At 33.1% G+C, this 19,857-nt stretch overlaps 1 protein-coding gene across 4 annotated transcripts in view; it reads left to right on the plus strand.

Moving 5' to 3' along the window:
• Nucleotides 1-18,439: 18,439 nt before the first annotated feature.
• Nucleotides 18,440-19,857, plus strand: part of LOC145160476 (uncharacterized) — a 30,949-nt gene continuing 29,531 nt past the window's right edge. For 3 of the 4 annotated variants that reach the window (XR_013738117.1, XM_079079673.1, XM_079079674.1), the window contains exon 1: nucleotides 18,469-18,848. The gene's annotated coding sequence lies outside the window, so the exon portion shown is untranslated. Of the gene's footprint in view, nucleotides 18,849-19,857 lie in introns of all 4 variants that reach the window. The other variant, XM_079079675.1, reaches the window with a different exon arrangement.

The following is a 19,857-nucleotide window of genomic DNA, read 5'->3' on the forward strand; positions in this document are numbered from 1 at the left end:
TACATATAACCAGTCAACAAACAATTAGGCAGATCTTACAGATCACTAAGCATAATATCATCCTATATACCAGGATACCGATCTAACAGATCACTACAGTACGATAACATACTATCACATAACAGGATATCTAATCCAATGGGCCGACCTTGGTGCCTTCGACCTATAAGTACACTTTGGAAAACTCACCTCTCGATCTGATCAATAGCTGATGAGGTCCCGACTCCGAATCTCAACTCTAACTAACACCTATTCATCCAAAATACTAAATTCTCAAACACCAACCAAAATGCCCAAAAAGCCCATTGGTCAAACTTGGTCAAAGCCAAAGTCAAACTGGTCAAAATCCATAAGTCATTTGAGTCAACCCAGCCGAGTCGACAAAGTGCACGGATGCAGAGCGTACTCCAACGTTGACCGCCATCGAGGGGCTGGACCATGTGCGCGCTGCGTACTCAAATTACGTAGGGCGTATGCCCAACTTTCCCAAAATCATTTAAGAGCTTATTGCATTAAGCTCTTATGTCCAATCTTCAGATCCATGGTCAAAATATCACTAAGAGTCATAAAGTTTCCAACTTTATGACTTTTCATGTACATTAAGTGCTTAATCCATAAAAACTCAACATATTAATGCCTTAAGACATCCCATACCTTCTAATGATGGGGAATGATGCAAAACTTCCAGATCCAAGCTTGCTTCTAGCTTCCAAGCTTCACCACGACCTTTTTCTTCCTTTAGAACATACAAAAAGCTCACACTCAAACTTCCAAATGCTTAATGGGGCTAGGGTTGCAATAGAAGACGTTTATGATGATGGAGGTTGTAAATGAGGAATGGAAATGGGGCTTAATGGTGTTTAAATATGGGTAAAACCCTAAAAAATAGGGTTTGGAAACTGGCTACGTACGCCCTGCGTACGAGTGTACACCTAGCGTACTAGGGTGTGCCCTAGTATGCCCAGCGTATACACGTACGCACCGCGTACTCCTCAAGACCCAATTTTACAAAATTGCAACTAAGGCCTATTTTGCACTCTTTTCTCACTTAGGGACCAAAAATGCAATAATTCTCAATATAAGGGTAAAAAATGGAAGTGCCTCAAAACCAAAGGTTACATTTGGGTGTGTGATTATGAACAAATGAGCTCTAACTCGGAATATATCACTGCTCGAAATCACGATGCATACAAGACCTCACCATGTCGTAATGGGTTAAATGAACTCGTGGTTTCCCTTTCTTCACGTCGTTGCAACCAATCTTCACAACAACCTACTTTATTCACCGCACTGTGGCGCCCATACACCATGTTGTGGCACCCATACACCGTGTTGTGGACCAACATACATTTCCTACGACTTACGATGGAGAATGAACCAAATCACTGCCTCGCTCACCACACTGCGGTAACCCGTTTACTGCGTCATGGTAAGGCTTTATTCCTCATTTCCATACCTTTAACAATGCCTTTCCATTCCACACTTACTTTTACCAATTCCATTCCACTCAAACACATAACATCACATTCTAATAGTTTAATAACACTTGATAAATGCATATAAACATAACTAAAACATTTCACAAGTCTTAATTAATAACATAAAAATGACCAAAATGTCGTTAACATCAAAATGATATTTTACAATACATTTAACTTAAAAATATCGGTTCTTACACAAATTGTATCTGGTATGTAGAAGATATAACATTTCTTCTAATTTATGCCTACATCTCAATAAATAAATTGCAGGCTTCCAGCTTGTACTCGATTAGCGGATCTCATTGTACATACCCATGTAACCCAACTAGTTATTGAAAAAATTTAAGTGATTACAAGTGTTTTGTCCATAGCCTATCTATGTTTGTCAATATTAGAAACCTTTCTGATTCCTTCATCAAACCTCGAGCTTCTTTCTCCATAATAACCTATAATAACAATAATAATTAAACAATGTCACAATTAAGATAACTTGCAAGACATGTTGTAACTGATTTTTCCAAATTGAAAAGTGACCGATTAAACAGGGAATAACCAATTTTGGAATTAAGTAAGTGCAGTTCACTGATACATATTAACAAACAGTTGGTGTGCGAACCAGAGTTTTTTCAATTCCACCACTACTGATGCCACTGTTTATGATATCCATCTCTATCTTCAAATGTAAAGGGCAAACAAATGAAAAACTTATATTAAAACTACATAAAATACGAACATGTAGATTATTTTGAAGGAAACCCCCACACGAAAATGAAGCTTCAAAGAGAACTATGTATGTTTTATTGGTCCATACCAGCGATAGTTGCCATCTATGGGGTTATTTATTTATTTAATTAGAAATCCTTAATGATTACATACCTGATTTATCAGGAAACTTTTGAAAAATCAACGAACATGTAGAAGAATTTGAAGGAAAAAACACACATTGAGATGAGGCTTCAAAAAGAGTGATCTTTGTACAATGCAAAGGAGTCAACAACACAATCATGAACGACCAGAAAGAAAAGGAGGCAGAGCAACGACATGGTAGAAGATGAGAGAATCAATTGTTTTGTGCAGGTCCAGTCCAATGGCTATTGAAAGGTTCGGGAAGTATTTGAGTCGGTTGTGTTGAGGAAGAGGTCAAATAATTGGTGAAGAACACGTAGCAGTGAAGCCAAGAAGCCGATGAAAACCACTTTGGCTCCAAACCACCTAGTATTGAGTCGGCTCAATACCAGACATTGTTCATAAGCCTATTATGAATTAATAGTATGTATAATGTGGGATAGAAGACAACAACTAATTTTATTTAGAATGTGGGACAACTAAAAATAAATAATAAAAACAATTAAAAGAATCAAACCTATAACCTATGAATATGAGACGCGTACTTTTCCACTACACTAGTATAAACTTTGTCAATTTTCTGTATAAAATTATTTATATATGACATATTATTCTACAAGGATTATATAATCGGTTCGGATTTTTGGGTCGGTTTGTAAAGTAGAAATCGAAACAACCTAATTTTTTGGTTTAAAAAAACCCAAACCCACAACCAATGGTTTGGGCAAATGACATAAAAGTCTTAAGTTTGACAGAAATGTACGGATTTACCATTTTACGTATTTTAGGTTCATTAAATTCGGATGTTTGCAACTCTTTTTTTTTTTTTTCAGTTTTACCCTTTTTCATTTTTCTAGTACTTTATAGCCCTTACATTTGGCAGAAATGTTCAGCTTTACCCTTTTTTTCTCATTCATTAAGCCTTTAAGTTTGACAGAAATATTAAGTTTTGTTGGGTAAACGTGCAAAAAGAATAAAAATGATTATTTTTACAAACTTTCGGCTTTAATGAACCTTTTATATATATATATATATATATATATATATATATATATATATATATATATATATATATATATATATATATATATATATATAATGTATTTCTAGTTGTATGTCATTTTGTCAAAAAACATATAATGAAATATCTTAAAGAACGTCCAAAACGGAGTTCGTATGCAAAAAATACGACCGTTTTAAGAAAAAAAGGACAGTGTTTTAATCGTGTAAAACCAAATCGATCTGTTGAGACACTTACACATCTCATACGAAATTTCCGATAACGCTTTTAGACTCACGTCAGAGTCTAATATTTAATTTCATACCTTAAAATTTTTTAGCAAAAATATTTATAAAAGTTAAAAAAAAAAAACTCAGACGTTTCATATTAATTAACCGCGAAGCTTTAAATGTCATTTCACGGAGATCAGTATGTCGGAATTCAAATCCGTCTCCGTTTAAGGAATCATCACGACCGAAAGAATAAACAGGCACATTTATAATGACTTTTACATACCAAGATCTATTAATATAAAAATTGTGTGCAAATATAAATATATAAAAATATGAAACATGTTTTCATGGTCAAATGAAAAATGTGTTTACTAGAGATTTTCTATAAAATATTCTCTCTCTCTCTCTCTCTCTATATATATATATATATATATATATATATATATATATATATATATATATATATATATATATAGGGAAGGGTTATATGGAAAACAAAAAAACCGTAAAAAAAACCCTAAAAATCATAAAAATTGCATAAAAAAAAATACTTAGAGATCACAAAAAAAAAAATTTTAATTTTATATATGAAAAAATCGCATAATTATTTAAAAATTCGCTGAAAAAAAATCAATTTTTTTTAAATTGTTTTTTTTTTCAAAAAATTTTTCAGCGAATTTGAAATAAAAGGTGCGATTTTTTCAAAAAAAAGTCTTGTGATCAATAAGTATTTTTTTATGCATTTTTATGATTTTTAGGGTCTTTTGTTTTCCATAGAACCTAAACATATATATATATATATATATATATATATATATATATATATATATATATATATATATATATATATATATATATATATATATATATTAGTTGTGAGACCCGTATACTATACGGGTTGATTAAAATATAGTATTAAATACGAATGATTAAATGAGAAGTTTATTTAAATTTGAAATTTGAAATCAATAAAAATTATGAAACAAAATCAAAAAAACACGCAAAAAAACGGATTAAAATTATATGTTTAGTTGTCAAATCCGTGTACTAAACGTTTTAATTATAACAAAATGTTAAATACGAATGTTTAAACTATAAATTTATTTAAAATTGAAATTGCAATTTGAAATTTGAAAATTGAAATTAATATAGTCATTATGGTATGTTTAATTTATAGAAACTAAATTAATGATATACCGACAATTGAAAAATAAAGTAAATGACAAGTGAAAAATAAATATCTCAAAACTGTGAAAAAATGACATGTGACATAATATTAGAGAATGACATGTGACAAAATTATTTTTATTTATTAAAAAGGATATATATATATATACTAGCCGTTTACCCGCACCAAGCGACGGGTGCTAATAATTTGTTTTAGAAACTAATTTGTAGAAGCAATTAATTATTGTACGCAAATAGTTAAAACATCTAAACAATTATCAATAAGAATCATGGTAGCATAAACGAAATCAATAATAATTAAAAATGAAAATTTGAGATTATTTATAAATGTTCATGAACATAAGATTGATTGTGTTTATACACCACATTTGATGTATAAACTTCTCTATCGTTGAATTGTTTGTCAGACTTCACTAATACTTTTGTATCGACACGCGCAAATCAACATGCGACAATATAATTTATAAATCTTTTTTATTCTAATAAAAGTTTGTCATTAATTTTTAATATTTTATAAGGTTTGAAGATTTTCAGTGACAAATATTTGATTTGGATTTTAAAAAGCGTAGAGTTTTCATAATATTGAGTATCTAGATGATCTTAAGAACCATCAAAATTCAAATAAATTATTTAGAAACGAATGATCTATTACAAAAAATACGAAATCCAAAAAGATTAGAAATTATAAAATCATAATTGAATATGAAGATATGTCGATATTATAGTTTATTTATAGGAAAAAAAATATAATTTGTTACTGTTTTTATATAAAATTTTTCATATCATACAAAGAAGATAAAAAAAAATCCAATCTATTTAGATATGATTTTCTAAGTTTTCTCAAATTAAATTTTATTGCAAAATCAAATATTTTATTTTATTTATTTCTGGCAAAACAAATAATAATAAAAAGATAAACGAATGATGTTTGTCTTAGAAACTTATTTTGGTGGCTTTGTAAGTATTTTTTGTTTTTTTTATGTTTTTTTCTCCTATCCGACTGCTTTTAACATTTATTATTTATCAATGGGGATAGTCGTTGTCCGGTTAAAATAAAATCATATCACTGCTTTGTGTTAATAATTATATTACCATATCATTTTTATCTCGTCAACTGTTATTTATTTGCATTTAATTAGTATTGCTTGTGGATTAATTGCATGTGAGTTCATTAAGCCATATCTTGTAGATCCGCGACAACCAGAGTGTAGATTCAAAGTAGAATGTCCTAATTGGATAGATTTTATTCAACGTACAAAATATTAATAAGATAAATGATCACATACCTCATCAAATAAATGATTACATACCTCATCAGGTGTCTTAACTAATCACAATTTTCTAAAATTTTCATCGGGAAGATTTAAAAGACAATGATGCTTCATTATATATGTGGTTGTTGCAATGTATTTTGATTTATTTGTGTATTACACTGTACTTCCAATTTTTTTCTTAATAAGCCTTTGTACATCAATAATCTACCCAATATAAATATAGCATTGTACTTTCATTTTTCCTTGTTTGTCATTTCTATAATTGGTAAATGTTTCAAGTACAAAGCTGTAATAGATATTACAGAATGTAGGATGGAACATTGAAAGCATATTGTTATTTCCAAAACGAAATGGAAGTACGATGCTATAGTACACATATAACGGAAAGTAAGATGTTATAAATGAAATACACATAAATGAAAAGTTAATTTCTTTTTTCGAGTAAATTACATTTTGGTCCTCGATTTTTACAATTTTGGTCCCAAAACGCTTTGTACAATTTTTCTAAGCTAATAGTCTAGTTGTTAAGACTTTTAAAACGACCATTTTGCCCTTGGATAGTGGGAAAAGTACACTACAAAAAGTAAATTTGTAAATAGCTCTTATCCTTTGATTTTGTTATAAACTTTCAAAAAAGAAGAGCACATCTGTGATTTATAAATTTTTATTCAAGGACATGCAAAAATTACAAAGTTAATTCTTGTCGTTATTGTTTTTTAGTTTTGGTCCAAGGGCAAACCGGTCATTATCAAATTTTGACAGCTAGACTATTAATTTCAACCCTTAATGTCAAACTAAATCAACACTTGAAAAATTATAAAGATAACTATGGTGGAATAGACAAATACCACCAACTATATCAGATGTGAGGGTTAATCAACTGTTAACCATGTCATTTTGATAGAGGTTCATCACCTGATCAGGTGTGCCAGATTTAACATTATCATAAATCAATACTCACGCTCACAAAAATTTGTTTCCCTACAAAGCCAAGACACAAAATTAAGCTTTCAGTCGTTCCATTTATCCCTTGTTGTAAACATGTTTACTGGAATATTATTTTAGGAGACAAAGAGGAAGAGAAAGAGAGACAAATAGCAATACGTTTCTGGTATAACATTCTTGGAGTGCCTTGCCTTTTCACAAATTGCCTATGTTACAGAGCACATAATAGTGAGAAATGAAAGCCCTTTTCTGATCAATTTTATACTTTTGATCAATCAATTGATTTCATGATTTTTACTCAAATGAGAGATCTGTCTGCAGCAAAAAAACCCAAAAATACAAAATGCATTAACACTAAACTGCAAGGATTAAAATCTAATTGCATACAAACATATTTTGTATATTTAGCTAAAAAAGAAAATTTTGATCAACTGTAACAACTAAGAAGTTTCAATTTAGCCTAATCATGAAAACTATGTAAAGTGATAAGATAAGAAAATGAATATGTTGTTGAGTATTGTGTTACCTATATGAGGGAAAATTGGACTCGTGGGCTAGAATCTACGTGAAGTGGTCATGATTGCTCGTCATATATCACCTGGAATATTTAAGTTAATAAGCAATTATTGGTCAAAAGGATACAACTAAGTGGGATGATAGTAAGAAAAATCTTATAACTTGGTTCACGGATTATGTTTGGAGCATCTCATTAAACCCCAACAACCAAAAAATATGGAGATAATGAAATAAACACATTATTTGGTACCTCAAAGTCAAAGTGAAAATCCTAATAGAAAAACACAACTTACCAGATCATAAAGATGACGCTTGTAGGGTTCGTGGTGGTGTGTGTATTCATCTGGAGAGAAACAAAATATATTTCTAGGGTTCCTGCTGTGTATTCATCAAGAGAAGGAAACATAAACATGCGTGTGCATAGATCGATGGATATTTACAATTAAAAAGGATTCCTTTTTAAAGTGGTCAACTTACCCATCAATCCTAGGCACTAAACTGAAGCAGAAAATCAAAACGTGGGCATGAAATAAATTAAACCGAAAATCCAAAACGAAACAAACACTCAAAATTTGGTTTACCTGAAAAATAAAGCAATAGAACCTGTTATGTGACTTTCATCGATTCTATGGCGACCACAGACAGAGAAAGAAATGGTGAGTGGTGGTGGTGGGTTTATCAGACGATGGAAGGTAGTTTGTTTGGCTGTTGGCAAAGCAGGAGGTACCCATCTATACAAACAAAAAGTATAAAAGTATTGCATATTATTAAAAAAGTTATGATTTTTATCCACCAAAAAAACACAAGAAGTAATTAAAGATGATGTGTGTAGATGAATAACATATGCCACCTCCCACTACCAGTTATCATGATGAAAGGTTCAGTTCGCCACCTATGTAAAGTATCACCCTGCATTTGAGAAACCAAAAGTTATTCTTTCATTCAACATAATTTTTCTTTCAAATTCTAAAAACAAACATGGCACATGGCAAAACAAGTAATTAAGGAAAGTATGTGTACCTGAGCAAAGGAAAAGAGCCTCCAAACATACAAAATTTGAATTCGTCATTTGCTGGTCAACCCTGGAAGTCAAAATCGTAACATATTCCTTACCTGTGAAAGAATGAAATCGGGATTGATTTGAGCAGGTGTTCCTGCGAGTCAACCAGAAAAAAAGTCAAAATTGGTGTATTAGACCTGTATTGGTTTGATGGAAAAAAAAGTCAAAATTTTTAGTAATCTGGAATGGAATTGTTGCTTTGTTTGATCCCAATTTGAGTTTGTAGTTAACGAAGAACATGTGAAAGAAAGTAGAAGAAGAAATCAAGAAATAATCGAATCTGATAACCTCATATTTTGAGTGACGAATACAGTCAAACAAAAAAATTGAACACCAAAACCTAACAATCGACCTTCGTTAACCATAACCCAACAAAGAAACAGACAAAAAAATTGGAAAAACCACTAACCGAAACCAAACTAAGACGAATTGCAGAAGAAATCGATGTAGGTTTCTGCCTGGGAGTGAGAAATCGATTACGATCCATGGTGTAGAGTCGGTGACTGTTGTGGTGACGCTCGCTTCTCGGTGAAGATGATGGCGGACGAAATATGCGATGCGTAAAACTTTTCATGAAAGCAGGAAGAACAGATAGGTAGAAGATGTAATGGTGGTTGGGTGCGTTTAGGAAGAACTGATTTAGGGTTTTAGTGAGTAATTGGATCAGGTCTTCGGTGGGAGACGTTGGTGGAGATCTCTGCATCTTTGGTGGAGACAGTGAGAATTGGTTTGATGGCGGCTGTGTTTAGGAGATTAGGGTAAGGTCCGCGTGCAGTGTAATTCGTATCCCATGTAATGTAATACGTATATGAGTTGTTATATGTTTAATATTATTGTACCTGATGTAACACATGTTGTACCTCTTAATTTTCAAGAAATGGGCAATATCTTTAATAATATAGTAAAGATATATGTGTGTGTGTGTGTGTGCGCGCGCGTTAAATGAGGGAAAAAATTTAAACATAGTGTATATATGTTACATTCTTTGTATATGTATCAAATATGATTTTAAAAATCAAGACTTAACCAAAGTAAATAATACTGACACTTTCTAACATATATATATATATATATATATATATATATATATATATATATATATATATATATATATATATATATTACGCAAATTTATGTAACAAACTCATAGCAAATGAAAATAGATTATATTTATCAAGAAATGGTTTCTAAAAGTCTTAAATATACACACGTATATAAATGAAAAACAACCAACAATACATACAATGTAAAGAATCTAATACATAAGATACATACCCAATTAAAACATACATCAATACACACACATTACACACATAATGAAACCAATACATTATACAAAAAAAAAGATTGAACCAATACTCTATACAACTTTAGTTGCAAATTAAAATCCAATACACCTCTTGAATTTGTCCTTCAATTGCTGCCATGGACACATCCAAGAGGGCAACAACCCTCTTTCGATCCTTCTTCTTTCCCACTGATTTCACAACAACACCCAAACACCCTAAAGGTTTTGTTGTTGTTCTTCACCCTTCTTCTCCTTCACTTCCCTGTCAAATGAAACAAACCCAAACACCCCCTTGATCGATTACTCTGCCTGCATCATCATCCTTTCGATTGGATGCCAAATAAAAAAAAAAAGATGAATCAAGACGATTCCGGTTTCCAACATTGATGACCAAGCTCTTCCACTCCGCTTCTTCTTCCGTGGAGCAAATCCCACCGAAGACCTCGTCTTCATCACTGCTGCTGCTCCCGACACCTCACCGGAGACCCCCTTTCCATTCGTTTTCTTTCTCTGCTGTTCCCATCTACCACGGAGCTCCGAAGGTCTCGTCTTTGTTGCTACCGCTGCTTGTGACGCCCGGACTTCGCACGTCGCTGCCGGAGGAGAAAGAGCGCAACCCCGCTGCTCCTTCCCATCTCCTTCTTCGGTGTAATCGAACCCCGGAGACCATCTCGGCTTGCGAGTCGACCGACGAACCTTCGTGCTTCCCTCTCGTCATCCTCGTTCGTCTATCCTCGTGCTTCCTTTCAGTCGCCATCGCTCAGCCGCTTTCGTTCATACCTTTCACTTGCCCGATCAACGAATGGAATCGGGAACAAGAAGCCCTAAATTCGTTTAATGTTTGGGCCATTCAACAAAAATGGTCCCTCCATGAGATTCCTTTACATAAAGCCCTAATCCCTTTTAACTTTTTTTAAAAATGACAAAATGAACCCTTATTTGACAAAGCATTAAGAAATCAGTCCCAAACCCCAAATATTGGACCCATTTACTCAAAAAAAAACCCCTCCTTGGTTATTTTTAGCAAAACATATCCCAATATTCAAACATTAATCCCATTTGAACCATTTTAGTCTCTCCTTTTATTTATTTTAACCAAAGCAGTCCTATTTTGGTTAATTAAATTACCAAACAGCCTTCATGTCACACCCCCAAATCTGAACGGCGGAAACATTCGGGGGCGAAGGACGTCATGTATACTATCACAACAATTGCATAATAGTAATCAAAGTAACAACAACCATGCTTTTATAAAATATAAATGTTTACATATATGTTCGAAACATTGTATATTAACACCAAAATGTATAAACAAAAGTTAAAAAACATGAGTCTATAATACTCTGTCTTCTCAAAAGCTCGTGGTTGTACCTGTTTTACCGGTTTCCTGAGAATACAAGTTATTTGAGAAAAAGTGTCAACATTTAAGTTGGTGAGTTCATAAGCATTTATATGAAAATATGTTGGGTCGAAAATATGGTTTATACTTTGCTTTTCTAAGCATTTATTGTTTTTATTATTTGGGCCAAAAATAGTATAGGATTAATTGTAGCTTGGACCGAGCATTGGATTATTTGTATTTTGGGCTTGGCCTTAGGTCCATATATATATATATATATATATATATATATATATATATATATATATATATATATATATATATATATATATATATATATATATATATAGGGTGAGGAGTGCATGTGAAGGATGAACACTAGAGGAGCTTAAGTGTGCATTTGAAGGTGTTCTAGAGAGAGAGAAAAGAGAGTGTGTGTTAGTGTGTGTGAATCTTGTATCCAGATCTTCATTCATATCAATACATACAAGATTCATATTCTTCTTCTTCTCCTTCTCTTCTATTTGATCTGACATCATCCGTTTGATTGGGATTCCGCACCATCAAACGGATCTGATTGATACACAAGCAGATTAGGGACTTACAATTGGTATCAAAGCTTGGATTGTATCACTCATCTTTGTCAGATCTGGAGCCGATTTGATCTTATTTTGGAAAGATTCTTGCGTTTTTGGATAGATCTCTGAAAATTAGGGGGGGTTTGTTCTTCGTGTTTTTGATAAAAACGGGTTTTTGATCGAGTTTTGGAGCAAAAATAGGTGAAAACCGCTGTTTTTCACGTAATCTGCGAAGAGTTTACGGTCTTTGAAGGGTTTACGGTCGGCGGCGGCGGCTAGGGTTTTCCGGAGTTTACGGCCGTAAACGTGTTTACGGTCGGCGGTTTACGGTCGCTGGAGTTTGCGGCCTCGGCTCGGAATTCGGCTCGGTGAACGGCTAGGGAAGCCGGCTCAGCAGCAGCAAGCTTCGCATCAACGGTTCGCACCTCAGCCTCGTCCTCGCCTCGCACCTCGGTCTCGCATCTCGTTCAGCAAGCTTCGCAGCAGTCCTCGTAGCACAGCAGCTTCGCATTAAAAATATTGAAACGGATTGGGGGTGCCGGGGATCGAACCTGCGACTTCTGGTTGAGGAACCCAACGCCTTACCAACTCTTCTAGCATACGTGTTGTTCCATAACTCCCGTTTTTTATTCTTAAAGACTCCCTTCTCGGTTCATAATTTCGCACTTTGACATTTTTCACCCAAAAATTCAAAAATTTTATTTTTAAAATCCTTTTTCAACCCAAATTTTTAATTTTTAATTTTTGACTTTTAATTTTGACTTTTTACTTAAAATTTTGACTTTGACTTTCTCGTTTGACTTTTAAATTTTCAAATTTAGCTTTTCGGTTTGACTTTTAAGTTTGACTTTTGAGTTTGACTTTTTAAATTTGACTTTTGAGGTTGACTTTTGAGTTTTTAGTCAAAGGGCATATTTATAAAAAAAAACAATGAGTTCTTCAAACGTTCCAGTCAATAAAGTTTCATGTACTCCATCTTGTGAAACTACGATTAATTTTCTTCGGGAACAAATTGATTTATTTAAAAGAGAAGTTGAGGACCTGAAATATGAAGGATATCAACTTAGAAAAGGACAGAAACCCCTAAAGGCCCAGTTAGAAACAAAAATTAAGGACTTTAAAAGAATTCAGACAGAATACAGTGAAAAATGTGAGCTTTATGATTATGTTAAAAGACAAAATGATTAGCTAATTACCGAGCTTGATACATTAAAAAGACAATTTGAAACTGCAAATTTTGATTTTAGAAAATTTGATAGATCAAGCGAGGTAGTTGCCAACATGATTGATCACTGCATGCAGTTCAAGCGAAACCAACAAAAGGGTTTAGGATATGATAGTGTACCTCCTCCTTATAATCATACATATCAGTATCAACCCCTATCCAAGGATGGGATTGCCAACGAACCATTTATGGTTTATGGCAAGCCGTCTGGTTTCGTTTCAGGCGGATTTATTAATGTTGAAAGTACTAACATTTCTACTTCCCCTGCAGATCAATCCTTAGATCAGTCAAAACACAAAGTTGAAGGATCTGTTTCTGATAACAAAACTGAGCCTGAACCTGATGTTTATGTTTCCAATGAACAACCTTTTGTTTCTGATATTAAAGTTGATGATACATCTTGTGATGCTTTTGATGCTTTTGCATCGGATCATGTTGAGTTAATTTTTTTTGACAAATTTGATTATTTGTTTGAAAATACTGATGTTCCTGTTTCTAGCACATCTACTTCATATGCAGGTAAAGTAGCAGAGGATGAGAACAAGGAGAACACCATTGACATCTCCTTGAGCTCTGAATCTGTTGCTTCGAACTCAGTTGCTTCTGATCAACCTGTTGTTGAGAAGTACAGGCCACCAAATCAAGTTAAACAGAATGCATGCTGCAACTGTGTGTGCGGGAAAAGCAAGAGACAAGGCAAAGATACGCCACCAGGGGCAGGAAGAAACAACTTCACAGTGAAGAAAAAGACATGTTTTCACTGTGGAACACCTGGTCACATTGCCCGAAATTGTCCTAATCGCGCATATGTTCTGTACTATGCACAAGGCTGGCAGAACGCGCCAAGAGGGAGATACTTCAAAAGAAACCCCTCAAGGTCACGTTCAGACCATGGTGACTGGAACGCGCAGAAGGCCAAGAATCAAACCTACAAGGCCAATAATCCGAATCCCAAGGGAAATAAGGGAATGCCGGCCAAGAAGCCAAATCCAAGAGATGCTCCCGTGAAGCCAAAATCAAAGTCATCTCGACGGCCGACATCAAGATCAAAAGCAAGTACTGAGCCACCCATCAGATCGAAAAAGAAATGGGTTAAACCCAACTACAAATGGGTTCCAAAGGCCCACTCTCCCAAATCAACTAATGACTAATATTTCTTCATCTTCTGTTTGTGATAAACAGGATATGTCATGGGAGAGAGTACCGTGCAAGGATGACAAAGGTCGACCCAGTTTCAAAATGGATTGGGTTCCAAAGACCAACTGATCCCGCTCTGTGTCGGAGCAGCTATGGAGGCATATCATCAGACTTCGGTTTGTTGGTAGTGGCTGTTCCTGGCACATGATAGGAGACATCTCTCAACTGTACAACACTCAGAACATTGTTTGGGAGCATGTGTCCTTTGCGGGAAAGGAAGAAAGGAAGAGATCACAAACGGGGTTAGTGCTTAATGACATGAAGAATTTTCGGATATGTTCTGAGATTACGCGTGCTGTTCTCAGACCTTCTGGAAGTATATTCAATCGGTGACTTACGGTTTAATTTTTCCTTTCTATACTCCTGAGTTTTTCTTAAGCTGATTCACTTTAAAGACTAATTTTTGTTTTAGGATAGTTTAAATTTGAGCATTTACTTTCGTTTCTCTCCTATGCACAAATTTAGGGGGAGAAATAAAAACAAAACAAAAATTAGAAAATTTTAAAAAAATCCAAAAACATTAGAAAATCAAAAAATCAAAAAAAAAATATGTTGGTTATGGAATGTGCTTGAGGGAGATGTTTTGGGAAGTGATATTATCAAGTGATAACAGGCAATCTGAGTCTGCGTAACGTACCCAAAGTTGAAGGGTCTATGCTCTGGGTTTGATGCGTTGGTAGGCACGAAAGATTCTAAATGGATATGACTAGGCAGAGTCGAACTTAAGGAATTCATAGACTTGACAAATCTTGACCTAGTTAGATCCGTTTAGCTTGACAATACGACGCTTGGATAGGTTGAGCAGGGAGATATATATGGGAATCTACTGGTCACATTAAAGAACTTGTATCCGGAACCGTGGATTAATTTTTCCTCGATGTGCGGATTCTGTCCTTAATTCCGGTATTGATGGGGTGACTGGTGAATTCCGATAAATTAGGTCTGTAGAAAATTGTTTTCTCTCTATCTGTCTGTTAGTCATATGTTGCTTCCTTTGCGTGATCGAGAGATCCGACCTGGACTGTAACATATGCAACTCTATTTCTCTGCATCCTCTATCTATGCAATTCTTTCTATCTGTTAGCCATATACTGTCTCCTTTGCGTGACTCACAATCCGACCTGGTACAAAGTATATGCATCATTTTTTTTCTCAATCCCTCTAAAACTTCAGTTAGTCATATGTTTCACCCTCTGCGTGATTGGAAGAGATCCGACCTGGGTGTATAACATATGCATTCTAAATCTATCTTCTCTCTTAATAATTGTATGCTCACCCGATGTAAGGAGTATTCTGGAAGTCCTTGATTACTGGAGCATATCAGGAAGCGGGAACCATGTTCTAGTACAATTAAAAATTGAACACTTACAAATTGTCTATAGATCTCGCTGCTCAATTTAGGTGGACAACAATATCCCTGGTCGTCGTCAGCTGAATGGTCCTTAAGAAATATTATCTAGGAACTTAGGATCACTTTGTCTTATAATTAATAGTATGTTCTAATTTTGTCACAATTTTCGTGTTTAAGTGGACCACAATACCGGCGATCGACCAGACAAAGACGTGAAGATAAAAGGTACCGACAAGCGGATAAAGGCTGTCTAAAAACTTTGATCCCAAATCATTCTTAAAGTTAGATATCATTTTATTTTTGTTAAATTTGTTCATAGTTTTCTTCTAATTTAAATATTAGGGGAGAATTAAAAATTTTAAAAACCAAACAAAAATCAGAAAATTAAAAATCCAAAAATAGTGTTATTTCTGTTTTATTTCTTTTTCAGAAAATATGAAAATCCACAAATATTGTGTGCTAAGTTTTCTTTTAGTTTTGTTTTGTCTTGAAAAGTGAATTCAGGTGAAGATGAAACTCATGGAGTTTGTGTCGAAGATTTCTGAGCCAAGGCTTCATCCGTGAGCATCGAAGAATTCTCATTCGAAGAAGCAAGAAATAAAGATTATTCTTTCGACATTCAATCTTTCAACCCCAGAAGCAAGGTGAAGCTGCACTTGAAGATTAGGTGACAGATTGCATTGAAGCCTCCTCAATCAGTCTGCTGCTATCTTAAACCTGCTGAAGTGATCCAGAAGATTTGTTCTCTCTGATGTTCTCTCTAAAGATTCTCAAGCTGAAAGCGCTATCTTTCAAGAATCAGTACGTCAAGCCTCCTCACCCAATGTGCGTTCAATGCCAAATTCTGAAGAAATGCCCAACTGCTCAAGATGAAGTCAATTATTGAAGATTCATCAAGTTCATCTGGAAGCTGTGAATAAATTGAAGATTAATGCTGAAGCCAAGCTCCCACTGAAGATTAACAAGAAAAGTCAGCTACTTTTTAGGGGGAGCTTGTTGGGTCATTTAAGAAAAGAAAAGAAAGCTATAAACCAAGGGGGAGATTGTTGGGTCAAAAATAGTATAGGATTAATTGTAGCTTGGACCGAGCATTGGATTATTTGTATTTTGGGCTTGGCCTTAGGTCCATATATATATATATATATATATATATATATATATATATATATATATATATATATATATATATATATATATATATATATATAGGGTGAGGAGTGCATGTGAAGGATGAACACTAGAGGATATATATATCTATACGGGGTTGACATCCCCACCTGCGGTTGCTAGCTACAACCTCGACCGATCAATCGAAACAGGTGATAAGTGTCTACGATCGTTACTGCAATGTCCAATGAAGCTTTGTAGCAAGGTACACTCAGTCACATAGCTCGGTTATAGGAATCACTATAAACATTTACTAGAATATATCTCTCTCACTACAAAACCATGGGCTCATTCGCTCTCAAAACTATTTTAAGTATGGAATTACTTATATAACAGTACAGGTTGGTTTGCAAGGACATTCAAAGATTCATTACAAACATATTTTTAATTATGGATTTACTTATACAAAAGATACATTTTGGCTTTCAAAGATTCGTTACAAACACAGCTTTAAGTATGAACTTACTTATACAAAAATACATTTTGGCTTTTAAAGACTCATTTAAAACGTTGTTTTAACTGTTGTTATACATACTAAGAAAATACTTTTTAGACTTATTAAAAGTATTACTGCTGTTAGCAGAAAACCCTCAAAACTACATGTATTCTCAGGAAATCACTAAACATACATTCAAGATGGATTGGATTACAGGTGACCTAGTTTAGTTACTGTTGTATTGTATGCCTATCTGTTAAGGCATTTCATGTATAATTATTATTTGCAAAAACCTTGTATTCAAATATCAAGATGGAACACGAATGTTATATTTTTTATTGTTGTACTTGTAAATTATTTGTAAAAACCTTCTATAATACATTGGAAGTTTTATTGATCAAATTATATCATTATTTAAAAGCAACATCTTCGATCCTTCTTTGTTCTTTGCTCTGGATAATACAACTTATAGTTGGTTGTGTATGAACATTGGTTCACACAAAAACAAACCAATATGTGAAAATGATAAACAAAGTATACATGTCCTCCTTTAGTTCCATAAAACAAAAGTAAAGAAGACAGTTAAATGTTATAATAAACTGTATTGAAAACTTAAAAATGTATAAATTGAAAAATATGAAGATTGTTTTTTATTTGAATATTTAAAAGATCGAAAAAGTATTGGTTTGTTTATTATTAATTTATAGAACATAAGCAATTTAAAAAAAAAATCATATTGTAAAGTTTAAGAAAGAAGCGAAGACCATTATCATTCTCGTTCCATTTATGTTGATAACATGTGTAGTTGATGAACTTTGAAATGCCCTATAATTATATTTGGATTTTCTACTATACAAAATAACATAGGACATAATAAAAATAATAACATTTGGATTTTCTACTATCTAAAATAACATAGGTCATAATAAAAATAATAACATAACCAAAATAACATAAAAGGAATAAAGCAAATAAAGACCAAAGACATAATAAAAATGTATATTTATGTGATAAATATGACATACTTTATAGTTTATATAATGAGAAAACAAAAGCATTAAACAATACCGTAAATCACAATATTAACGTTGTAACTTTATTAAATCGGAACATAACCGTTAACCAACATATAATTTAATCATAAGAATTCAAATCAATGAGTTAATAACAAAAGTAGCATGATTACAAATATGATTAATTTATTGAACTTAGGTTATTTATATCCAAATTATTATATGATGTGTAATTATTGTAAATAAGCATAAAAAACCTACTTATATTTTCAACTTACCATTTTACCTCTTATGTACGCATACCCTAAATGAGGTAAGTGATTCTATTGTTGACTGATGAGCACCATATCTGTTCCTACACCAAAAAAAGCTCTTGTACGATTTCTAAACAAAAAAAAAACAAGGTATTTCGTCTGACGATGTAATCTGAATCGTGCCTTCATCAAATGGGTTTTAATCCCTCTATATCTGATTCTTTACAATATTTTAGAGATTTAATTTTAGGGTTGATATTGATAAAGGAAGCATACATGTCCGATTATTTAAAAGAGATAAGCGAAAGAGTATATTTGGAATCAGATTAAAGACGATCGAAATTGTTATGGAGACAAAATGATGGGACGGCAACCTTGTGGTTGTGATTTTGCTTTGAAGTGGCGGAACTCATGACGAATTATCGATGATATGTGATTTGGGCGAAATGAAGAAAAGGTAAAGTCATATTATTCCTTTTTGTAGAAGATTGGCAGGTTTCTCGCTAATGTAATTTCATTTTCCTTTCAACTTCCGACTTTGTTTCTTTCAAGGATGTTAGAATCTTGGAGTGATTGTTTAGAATCGGTGAAAATATAATCTGGGTGTTAGTTTAAAGCTCAATTCTATAAAGATTGAAATGTTTACATACAAAGGACAATCCTAGTATTTGAAATATTTTGTTATGTTCCACAGTATAGATTGAATGTTATTAATAAATATAGGGTCGTTGATTAATATACTGATTTTCAAATTAAAAACCTCAAATTTGAAATTTAACTTAAGGTTTGCATGAAATTATGTTTGCATACATATCTGTACATTAAGGTTTATGTCAAAACATGTTATTACTCAAGTATAAAGGGGTAAGTTTAGGATATTATTAGCCCATAAGGACCACAACAATATCTGTTCTCATTTAATTATAATTACAAAGTTATGTACGGATATGTATAAGCATCATTGAACATAACCAGAGTTTTACTGGATCATTGACTAACATTAGTTATATTAATGGATAAACATATGAGGTCGAGTTAAATCTAGTGCCTACATGTGCAATCAACACCACATTTGCAATTACCGTCTTTCTCATATGTGGTAACCATAGAGTTTTATTGGAAAGTAATATTTGAAGCAACCATGATTCTGTAAAGAGTAGAAAAGTTGTAGTTAAGTAAACCATAAAAAAAGTTAGTAGCAATCTAAAAGTATGTTTCGATTTTCACATATTTTCCAACTACAATAATATGTCAAAATAGCAACATACTTTGATTTTGTGTACAAAAGGCCATAAAAATGTAACTTTTATGTCAAAGGAGCATGCTATAAAAGGTAAATAACTGAAAAGTAAAATGCTAAATTATGGTAGAGAAAGGGTGTAAATAAAAGTTCAAGAATGGTCCCTGGTAAAATAAATTTACATAATGCTCCCTGTATAAGAAGTTCTAACAGAAAAGGGTTTAAA

This window comes from Lactuca virosa, chromosome 2 (genome assembly GCF_052849685.1).
Source record: "Lactuca virosa cultivar CGN04683 chromosome 2, Lactuca_virosa_CGN04683_v6, whole genome shotgun sequence".
Classification (NCBI taxonomy): domain Eukaryota; kingdom Viridiplantae; phylum Streptophyta; class Magnoliopsida; order Asterales; family Asteraceae; genus Lactuca; species Lactuca virosa.